Genomic DNA, 12,143 nt, shown 5'->3' on the forward strand with positions numbered 1-12,143 from the left:
CTAAAAGTGGCAGTGCAGATGTCCTATAGCACTGACAGGGTGTTGCAGGAGAAAGCTGGCATTGCAGGAGTCCTGTATTACTGAAATCGCACTGCAGGAGGTAGTTAACACAACTGGACTCTTGTAGCACTGACAGGGCACTGCAGAGGGAAGCTAACAATGCTGCAGACATATTATTAAGAGGAGAATGTTGGTTCAAGTGGCACTGGTGAGTGCAGCTCAAACTGTACTAGTCCTGTAGCACACTGGCAGTATCTTGCAGAAAGAGTGTATAATTGAGAAGGAGGAAGATGGCACTGCTGGAGTCCTATAGCACTGACAGTGCACTGCAGGAAGAAGCTGCCACTGGAGATCCATAGCACTGCTCTATGTCAAAAGATAAGTGCAGGAATGAGCCATAGCTACAAAATATGATGCATTCCTGTCCTTTCTGCTGGACCACAAACTGCAGCCGAGTGCCAACGCAGGCACCCTTGCATCATGGTGCAAGGGTGTCTGCATTGTTGGCATGATTGTGTTTGCGCAGGAAGGGACACCTTCCTGAACAAAAAGAATCAAAGGAGGAATTTTCCTTGTTCTACGTGTGGTTCAGAATGCAGCACACATGAAAAGAGAAAAAAGCAATGATAAATGTATATATTTCTCCTCGTTACACCTGCTTTGAGAAGGCGTTAGTTTTACAGCTGACCCAATTTTATGCTATTTTGTAAATCTGGGGCAGTGTCAAAAACCATGGGTGTTGTGTGGGAACACCCACAGCAGCACTGATGGAATGTCCCTTCCACAGAGAGTAGGGCACTGCCTCATTCCATATGGAAAAGGCCATTAAATTCCATGTAGAGTGGCATTGCTTGGCCTTGTAAATATCGGCCGGTGGAGTGTCACAAAAGTGTCGCACCGGTGGCATAAAAGTGCCACGGTTACTGTTATTTCATGCTGGCAGAGCACTGCAGGGGGACGCTGGCACTGTTGGTGGAATGTATGACCATTACAACGCATACATTTACAACGCATGCCTTTACAAAGCAGTTTTTACATCGTGACATCCTTTACAACGCATTCTTTTACAATGCATTCCATTACATCGCATTATACCATTACAACGCATACCATTACATCGCATTTAAGGCAAGTGTTGGATAGTGTAGGTGTAATAATTACTATTTTAACTCCAGTGAGTGCAACAGTAGGATAATTGGTGGATAGTGTAGGGGTAAAAATTACTACTCTAACTCCAGTGAGTACAACAATAGGGTAAGTGTTGGATAGTGTAGGGGTACAAATTACTATTCTAACTCCAGTGAGTGGAAAAGTAGGGTAAGTGTCAGATAGTGTAAGAGTACTCTGCATTGTAATGGTATGCGTTGTAATGACTTGTGATGTAATGCCTGCATTGTAGTGACATGCGTTGTAATGTCATGCATTGTAGTGACATGCGATGTAATGGCTGCGTTGTAATGACATGCGATGTAAAGGATGTTGCGATGTAATGACTGTGTTGTAAAGGTGGTGCGATGTAATAACTGCGTTGTAAAGTTTGTTTCCCCTGTTGGTATCTTATATTGACAGGTTACTGTTAAAGCAAGTGACTCTGAAGGCTGGATCTCAGAGTGTTCGAGTCCTGCAGCACACTGGAGGGATAGCGCAGGCAGACGTTGGTACTTCTGAACTCCTATATTATTGAGAGGGTATTACAGAAGGCGGCTCATACTCCTGGCACCCTGTGGCAATGACAGAGCACTGTAGGGGAAATCTGGTACTGTTGGCATCTTATACAATAAATGGAACACCACTAGAGAACCTGACACTGCATTGGTCCTGTTACACTGATCGGGCACTACTGGGTAAGCTCAAACTCCTGGGGCCCTGTGGCACTCACAGGGCACCACTGGAGGGAGCTCACACATCTGGGTTCCTGGGGGCACTGACAGTGCTCCACTGGACCAAGCTCACATTCCTGGGGCCATGTGGTGCTACCAGGGCACCCATGGATTAAGCTCACCCTCCTGTGGTCCTGTGACACTGACAGGACACCACTGGAGGAAGTTGGCACTGCTGGGGTCCTGTGGCACTGACAGGGAAGTGCAGGGACAAGTTGTCACTGGATACCTGTAGCACTTACAGGGCAAAGCAACAGGAAGCTGACACTGCTGGAGATCTGCAGCACTGACAGCACACCTTTGGATGAAGCTGACACTGCTGGGGTCCTGTGGCACTGACAGGAAACCTGCAGAGGAAGCTGACACTGCTGGGGTCTTGTTGCACTGACAGGACACCACTGGAGGAAGCGGACACCTCTGGATGAAGTTGACACTGCTTTGACCTGTGGCATTGAAAGGACACCTCTGGAGGGAGCTGACACTGTTGGGGTCCTGTGGCACCGGCAGGACACCTCTGGAGGAAGCTGACAAGGATGGGGTCCTGGGGCACCAACAGGGCACCTCTGGAGGAACCTGGCAAGGCTGGGGTCCAGTGGCACTGACAGGACACCTCTGGAGGAAGCTGGCACTGCTGGGTTCCCGTGTCACTGACGGGACACCCCTGTAGGATGCTGACACTCCTGGGGTCCTGTGGCACTGACAGGACACCTTTGGAGGAAGCTGACACTGCTAGAGTCCTGTGGCACTGACAGGACATCACTGGATGGATCTGACACTGCTGGGGTCCTGTTGTGCTGACAGGACACTGAAGGAGGAAGCTGAGACTGCTGGAGTCATGTGACACAAACAGGACACCACTGGATGAAGCTGAGACTGCTGGAGTCCTGTGGCACTGACAGGACACCTCTGGATGAAGCTGGCACTGCTGGGGTCCTGTGGTACTGACAGGCCACTGCTGGAGGAAGCTGACACTGCTGGTGTCATGTGACACTAATAGGACACCACTGGAGGAAGCTGACACTGCGGGAATCATGTGGCACTAAAAGGACACCACTGGATGAAGCTGACACTGCAGGAGTCCTGTAGGACACCTCTGGGGGAAGCTGACACTGCTGGGGTCCTGTGACGCTGACAGGACACCACTGGAGGAAGCTGACACTGCTTGGTTCCCGTGGTACTGACAGGACAGCTCTGGAGGACGCTGACACTGCTGGGGTCCTGTGACATTGACAGGACACCTCTGGATGAAGCTGGAACTGCTGGAGTCCTCTGACACTGACAGGACACCACTGAAGGAAGCTGACACTGCTGGGGTCCTGTGGCACTGACAGGACACCTCTGGAGGAAGCTGACACTGCTGGAGGCCTCTGACACTAACAGGACACCACTGAAGGAAGCTGATACTGCTGGGGTCCTGTGGCACTGACAGAACACCTCTGATTGAAGCTGGTGCTGCTGGGGTCCTGTGGTACTGACAGGACACCTCTGGATGAAGCTGGCACTGCCAGGATCCTGTGGTACGGACAGGACACCTCTGGATAAAGCTGAAAGTGCTGGGGTCCTGTGGAACTTGCAGGACAACTCTGGATGAAGCTGACACTGCTGGAGTCCTGTGGCACTGACAGGGCACCTCTGGAGGAAGCTGAAACTGCTGGGGTCCTTTGACACTGACAGGACACCTCTGGATGAAGCTGACACTGCTGGAATCCTGTGGCACTGACAGGACACCTCTGGAGGAAGCTGACACTGCCGGGGTCCTGTGGTACTGACAGGACACCTCTGGAGGAAGCTGGCACTGCTGGGGTGCTGTGGCACTGACAGGACACCTCTGGATGATGCTGACACTGCTGGGGTCCTGTGGCACTGTCATGGCACCTCTGGATGAAGCTGACACTGCTGGAGTCCTGTAGCACTAACAGGGCATGTGCGGATGAATCTGACACTGCTGGGGTCCTGTGGCACTGACAGTACACCTCTGAATGAAGCTGGCACTGCTGGGGTCCTATGGTACTGACAGGACACCTCTGGATGAAGCTGGCACTGCCGGGGTCCTGTGGTACTGACAGTACACCTCTGGATGAAGCTGGCACTGCCGAGGTCATGTGGTACTGACAGGACACCTCTGGAGGAAGCTGACACCACCGGGGTCCTGTGGTACTGACAGGACACCTCTGGAGGAAGCAGACACTGCCGGGGTCCTGTGGCACTGACAGGACACCTCTGGAGGACTCTGACACTGCTGGAGTCATGTGACACTAACAGGACACCACTGGATGAAGCTGACACTGCTGGAGTACTATGGCACTGACAGGACACCTCTGGATGGATCTGGATCTGACTTTGCTGGGGTCCTGTGGTGCTGACAGGACACTGAAGGAGAACGCTGACACTTCTGGGGTCCTGTGACACTAACAAGAAACCTCTGGATGAAGCTGACACTACTGGAGTCGTCTGATACTGACAAGACACCACTGAAGGAAGCTGACACTGCTGGGGTCTTGTGGCACTGACATGACACCTCTGGAGGAAGCTGACACTGCTGGAGTCATGTGACACTGACAGGACACCTCTGGAGGACGCTGACACTGCTGGAGTCATGTGGCACTGAGAGGACACCTCTGGATGGAGCTGACACTGCTGGGGTCCTGTGGTGCTGACAGGACACTGAAGGGGGAAGCTGAGACTGCTGGAGTCATGTGACACTAACAGGACACCACTGGATGAAGTTGAGACTGCTGGAGTCCTGTGGCACGACAGGACACCTCTGGAGGAAGCGGACACTGCTGGAGTCATGTGACAGTAACAGGACACCACTGGAGGAAGCTGACACTGCTGGAATCATGTGCACTAACAGGACACCACTGGATGAAGCTGACACTGCTGGAGTCGTGTGGTACTGGCAGGACACCTCTGGAGGAAGCTGACACTGCTGGGGTCCTGTGATGCTGACAGGATACCACAGAAGGACGCTGATACTGCTGGGGTCCTGTGGTACTGACAGGTCACCTCTGGAGGACGCTGACAATTCTGGGGTCCTGTGACACTGACAGGACACATCTGGATGAAGCTGACACTGCTGGAGTCCTCTGACACTGACAAGACACCACTGAAGGAAGCTGACACTGCTGGGGTCTTGTGGCACTGACATGACACCTCTGGAGGAAGCTGACACTGCTGGAGTCCTCTGACACTGACAGGACACCACTGGAGAAAGCTGACACTGCTGGGGTCCTGTGGCACTGACAGGACACCTCTGAATGAAGCTGGCACTGCTGGGGTCCTGTGGTACTGACAGGACACCTCTGGATGAAGCTGGCACTGCCGGGGTCGTGTGGCACTAACAGGACACCTCTGGATCAAGATGACACTGCTAGAGTCCTGTGGCACTGACAGGGCACCTCTGGAGGAAGCTCACACTGCTGGGTTCCTGTGACACTGACAGGACACCTCTGGATGAAGCTGACACTACAGGAGTCCTGTGGCACTGACAGGGCACCTCTGGAGGAAGCTGACACTGCCGGGGTCCTGTGGTACTGAAAGGACACCTCTGGAGGAAGCTGGCACTGCTGAGGTCTTTTGGCACTGACAGGGCAGCTCTGGATGAAGCTGACACTGCTGGGGTCCTGTGGCACTGACAGGGCACCTCTGGGTGTAGCTGACACTGCTGGAGTCCTGTGGCACTGGCAGGGCACATGTGGACGAAGCTGACACTGCTGCGGTCCTGTGGCACTGACAGGACACCTCTGAATGAAGCGGGCACTGCTGGGGTCCTGTGGTACTGACAGGACACCTCTGGATGAAGCTGGCACTGCCGGGGTCCTGTGGTACTGACAGGACAACTCTGGAGGAAGCTGACACTGACGGGGTCCTTTGGTGCTGGCAGTACACCTCTGGAGGAAGCTGACACTGCCGGGGTCCTGTGGCGCTGACAGGAAACCTCTGGATGGAGCTGACACTGCTGGGGTCCTGTGGCACTGACAGTGCACATGTGGATGAAGCTGACACTGCGTGGGTTCTGTGGCACTGACAGGACACCTCTCGATGAAGTTGACACTGCTGGAGTCCTGTGGCACTGACAGGACACCTCTGGAGTAAGCTGACACTGCTGGAGTCCTGTGGCACTGACAGGACAACTCTGGAGGAAGCTGACACTGCCGGGGTCCTGTGGCACTGACAGGACACCTCTGGAGGAAGCTGACACTGCTGGGGTCCTGTGTCACTGAGAGGACACCTCTAGAGGAAGCTGACACTGCTGGGGTACTGTGTCACTGACAGGACAACTCTGGATGGTGCTGACACTGCTGGGGTCCTGTGGCACTGACAGTGCACATGTGGATGAAGCTGACACTGCCGGGGTCCTGTGGTACTGAGAGGACACCTCTGGAGGAAGCTGGCACTGCTGGGGTGCTGTGGCACTGACAGGACACCTCTGGATGATGCTGACACTGCTGGGGTCCTGTGGCACTGTCAGGGCACCTCTGGATGAAGCTGACACTGCTGGAGTTCTGCAGCACTGACAGCACACCTCTGGATGAAGCTGACACTGCTGGGGTCCTGTGGCACTGACAGGAAACCTGCAGAGGAAGCTGACACTGCTGGGGTCTTGTTGCACTGACAGGACACCACTGGAGGAAGCGGACACCTCTGGATGAAGTTGACACTGCTTTGACCTGTGGCATTGAAAGGACACCTCTGGAGGGAGCTGACACTGTTGGGGTCCTGTGGCACCGGCAGGACACCTCTGGAGGAAGCTGACAAGGATGGGGTCCTGGGGCACCAACAGGGCACCTCTGGAGGAACCTGGCAAGGCTGGGGTCCAGTGGCACTGACAGGACACCTCTGGAGGAAGCTGGCACTGCTGGGGTCCCGTGTCACTGACGGGACACCCCTGTAGGATGCTGACACTCCTGGGGTCCTGTGGCACTGACAGGACACCTTTGGAGGAAGCTGACACTGCTAGAGTCCTGTGGCACTGACAGGACATCACTGGATGGATCTGACACTGCTGGGGTCCTGTTGTGCTGACAGGACACTGAAGGAGGAAGCTGAGACTGCTGGAGTCAGGTGACACAAACAGGACACCACTGGATGAAGCTGAGACTGCTGGAGTCCTGTGGCACTGACAGGACACCTCTGGATGAAGCTGGCACTGCTGGGGTCCTGTGGTACTGACAGGCCACCGCTGGAGGAAGCTGACACTGCTGGTGTCATGTGACACTAATAGGACACCACTGGAGGAAGCTGACACTGCTGGAATCATGTGGCACTAAAAGGACACCACTGGATGAAGCTGACACTGCAGGAGTCCTGTAGGACACCTCTGGGGGAAGCTGACACTGCTGGGGTCCTGTGACGCTGACAGGACAACACTGGAGGAAGCTGACACTGCTTGGTTCCCGTGGTACTGACAGGACAGCTCTGGAGGACGCTGACACTGCTGGGGTCCTGTGACATTGACAGGACACCTCTGGATGAAGCTGGTACTGCTGGAGTCCTCTGACACTGACAGGACACCACTGAAGGAAGCTGACACTGCTGGGGTCCTGTGGCACTGACAGGACACCTCTGGAGGAAGCTGACACTGCTGGAGGCCTCTGACACTAACAGGACACCACTGAAGGAAGCTGATACTGCTGGGGTCCTGTGGCACTGACAGAACACCTCTGATTGAAGCTGGTGCTGCTGGGGTCCTGTGGTACTGACAGGACACCTCTGGATGAAGCTGGCACTGCCAGGATCCTGTGGTACGGACAGGACACCTCTGGATAAAGCTGAAAGTGCTGGGGTCCTGTGGAACTTGCAGGACAACTCTGGATGAAGCTGATACTGCTGGAGTCCTGTGGCACTGACAGGGCACCTCTGGAGGAAGCTGACACTGCTGGGGTCCTTTGACACTGACAGGACACCTCTGGATGAAGCTGACACTGCTGGAGTCCTGTGGCACTGACAGGACACCTCTGGAGGAAGCTGACACTGCCGGGGTCCTGTGGTACTGACAGGACACCTCTGGAGGAAGCTGGCACTGCTGGGGTGCTGTGGCACTGACAGGACACCTCTGGATGATGCTGACACTGCTGGGGTCCTGTGGCACTGTCAGGGCACCTCTGGATGAAGCTGACACTGCTGGAGTCCTGTAGCACTAACAGGGCATGTGTGGATGAATCTGACACTGCTAGGGTCCTGTGGCACTGACAGTACACCTCTGAATGAAGCTGGCACTGATGGGGTCCTATGGTACTGACAGGACACCTCTGGATGAAGCTGGCACTGCCGGGGTCCTGTGGTACTGACAGTACACCTCTGGATGAAGCTGGCACTGCCGAGGTCATGTGGTACTGACAGGACACCTCTGGAGGAAGCTGACACCACCGGGGTCCTGTGGTACTGACAGGACACCTCTGGAGGAAGCAGACACTGCTGGGGTCCTGTGGCACTGACAGGACACCTCTGGAGGACGCTGACACTGCTGGAGTCATGTGACACTAACAGGACACCACTGGATGAAGCTGACACTGCTGGAGTACTATGGCACTGACAGGACACCTCTGGATGGATCTGACTTTGCTGGGGTCCTGTGGTGCTGACAGGACACTGAAGGAGAACGCTGACACTTCTGGGGTCCTGTGACACTAACAGGAAACCTCTGGATGAAGCTGACACTACTGGAGTCGTCTGATACTGACAAGACACCACTGAAGGAAGCTGACACTGCTGGGGTCTTGTGGCACTGACATGACACCTCTGGAGGAAGCTGACACTGCTGGAGTCCTCTGACACTGACAGGACACCACTGGAGAAAGCTGACACTGCCGGGGTCCTGTGGCACTCACAGAACACCTCTGAATGAAGCTGGCACTGCTGGGATCCAGTGGTACACACAGGACACCTCTGGAGGATGCTGACACTTCTGGGGTCCTGTGACACTGACAGGACACCTCTGGATGAAGCTGACACTGCTGGAGTCCTCTGACACTGACAGGACACCACTGAAGGAAGCTGACACTGCTGGGGTCTTGTGGCACTGACATGACACCTCTGGAGGAAGCTGACACTGCTGGAGTCCTCTGACACTGACAGGACACCACTGGAGAAAGCTGACACTGCTGGGGTCCTGTGGCACTGACAGGACACCTCTGAATGAAGCTGGCACTGCTGGGGTCCTGTGGTACTGTCAGGACACCTCCGAATGAAGCTGGCACTGCCGGGGACCTGTGGTACTGACAGGACACCTCTGGAGGAAGCTGACACTGCTGGAGTCATGTGACACTGACAGGACACCTCTGGAGGACGCTGACACTGCTGGAGTCATGTGGCACTGAGAGGACACCTCTGGATGGAGCTGACACTGCTGGGGTCCTGTGGTGCTGACAGGACACTGAAGGGGGAAGCTGAGACTGCTGGAGTCATGTGACACTAACAGGACACCACTGGATGAAGTTGAGACTGCTGGAGTCCTGTGGCACGACAGGACACCTCTGGAGGAAGCGGACACTGCTGGAGTCATGTGACACTAACAGGACACCACTGGAGGAAGCTGACACTGCTGGAATCATGTGCACTAACAGGACACCACTGGATGAAGCTGACACTGCTGGAGTCGTGTGGTACTGGCAGGACACCTCTGGAGGAAGCTGACACTGCTGGGGTCCTGTGATGCTGACAGGATACCACTGAAGGACGCTGATACTGCTGGGGTCCCGTGGTACTGACAGGTCACCTCTGGAGGACGCTGACAATTCTGGGGTCCTGTGACACTGACAGGACACATCTGGATGAAGCTGACACTGCTGGAGTCCTTTGACACTGACAAGACACCACTGAAGGAAGCTGACACTGCTGGGTTCTTGTGGCACTGACATGACACCACTGGAGAAAGCTGACACTGCTGGGGTCCTGTGGCACTGACAGGACACCTCTGAATGAAGCTGGCACTGCTGGGGTCCTGTGGTACTGACAGGACACCTCTGGATGAAGCTGGCACTGCCGGGGTCATGTGGCACTAACAGGACACCTCTGGATCAAGATGACACTGCTAGAGTCCTGTGGCACTGACAGGGCACCTCTGGAGGAAGCCGACACTGCTGGGTTCCTGTGACACTGACAGGACACCTCTGGATAAAGCTGACACTACAGGAGTCCTGTGGCACTGACAGGGCACCTCTGGAGGAAGCTGACACTGCAGGGGTCCTGTGGTACTGACAGGACACCTCTGGAGGAAGCTGGCACTGCTGAGGTCTTTTGGCACTGACAGGGCAGCTCTGGATGAAGCTGACACTGCTGGGGTCCTGTGGCACTGACAGGGCACCTCTGGGTGTAGCTGACACTGCTGGAGTCCTGTGGCACTGACAGGGCACATGTGGACGAAGCTGACACTGCTGCGGTCCTGTGGCACTGACAGGACACCTCTGAATGAAGCGGGCACTGCTGGGGTCCTGTGGTACTGACAGGACACCTCTGGATGAAGCTGGCACTGCCGGGGTCCTGTGGTACTGACAGGACACCTCTGGAGGAAGCTGACACTTCCGGGGTCCTGTGGCGCTGACAGGAAACCTCTGGATGGAGCTGACACTGCTGGGGTCCTGTGGCACTGACAGTGCACATGTGGATGAAGCTGACACTGCGTGGGTTCTGTGGCACTGACAGGACACCTCTCGATGAAGTTGACACTGCTGGAGTCCTGTGGCACTGACAGGACACCTCTGGAGTAAGCTGACACTGCTGGAGTCCTGTGGCACTGACAGGACAACTCTGGAGGAAGCTGACACTGCCGGGGTCCTATGGCAATGACAGGACACCTCTGGAGGAAGCTGACACTGTTGGGGTCCTGTGTCACTGAGAGGACACCTCTAGAGGAAGCTGAGACTGCTGGGGTACTGTGTCACTGACAGGACAACTCTGGATGGTGCTGACACTGCTGGGGTCCTGTGGCACTGACAGTGCACATGTGGATGAAGCTGACACTGCCGGGGTCCTGTGGTACTGACAGGACACCTCTGGAGGAAGCTGGCACTGCTGGGGTGCTGTGGCACTGACAGGACACCTCTGGATGATGCTGACACTGCTGGGGTCCTGTGGCACTGTCAGGGCACCTCTGGATGAAGCTGACACTGCTGGAGATCTGCAGCACTGACAGCACACCTCTGGATGAAGCTGACACTGCTGGGGTCCTGTGGCACTGACAGGAAACCTGCAGAGGAAGCTGACACTGCTGGGGTCTTGTTGCACTGACAGGACACCACCGGAGGAAGCGGACACCTCTGGATGAAGTTGACACTGCTTTGACCTGTGGCATTGAAAGGACACCTCTGGATGGAGCTGACACTGTTGGGGTCCTGTGTTACCAGCAGGACACCTCTGGAGGAAGCTGACAAGGATGGGGTCCTGCGGAACCAACAGGGCACCTCTGGAGGAACCTGGCAAGGCTGGGGTCCAGTGGCACTGACAGGACACCTCTGGAGGAAGCTGGCACTGCTGGGGTCCCGTGTCACTGACGGGACACCCCTGTAGGATGCTGACACTCCTGGGGTCCTGTGGCACTGACAGGACACGTTTGGAGGAAGCTGACACTGCTAGAGTCCTGTGGCACTGACAGGACATCACTGGATGGATCTGACACTGCTGGGGTCCTGTTGTGCTGACAGGACACTGAAGGAGGAAGCTGAGACTGCTGGAGTCATGTGACACAAACAGGACACCACTGGATGAAGCTGAGACTGCTGGAGTCCTGTGGCACTGACAGGACACCTCTGGATGAAGCTGGCACTGCTGGGGTCCTGTTGTACTGACAGGCCACCGCTGGAGGAAGCTGACACTGCTGGTGTCATGTGACACTAATAGGACACCACTGGAGGAAGCTGACACTGCTGGAATCATGTGGCACTAAAAGGACACCGCTGGATGAAGCTGACACTGCAGGAGTCCTGTAGGACACCTCTGGGGGAAGCTGACACTGCTGGGGTCCTGTGACGCTGACAGGACACCACTGGAGAAAGCTGACACTGCTTGGTTCCCGTGGTACTGACAGGACAGCACTGGAGGACGCTGACACTGCTGGGGTCCTGTGACATTGACAGGACACCTCTGGATGAAGCTGGAACTGCTGGAGTCCTCTGACACTGACAGGACACCACTGAAGGAAGCTGACACTGCTGGGGTCCTGTGGCACTGACAGGACACCTCTGGAGGAAGCTGACACTGCTGGAGGCCTCTGACACTAACAGGACACCACTGAAGGAAGCTGATACTGCTGGGGTCCTGTGGCAC

Source organism: Triturus cristatus, chromosome 7 (assembly GCF_964204655.1).
Source record: "Triturus cristatus chromosome 7, aTriCri1.1, whole genome shotgun sequence".
NCBI lineage: Eukaryota > Metazoa > Chordata > Amphibia > Caudata > Salamandridae > Triturus > Triturus cristatus.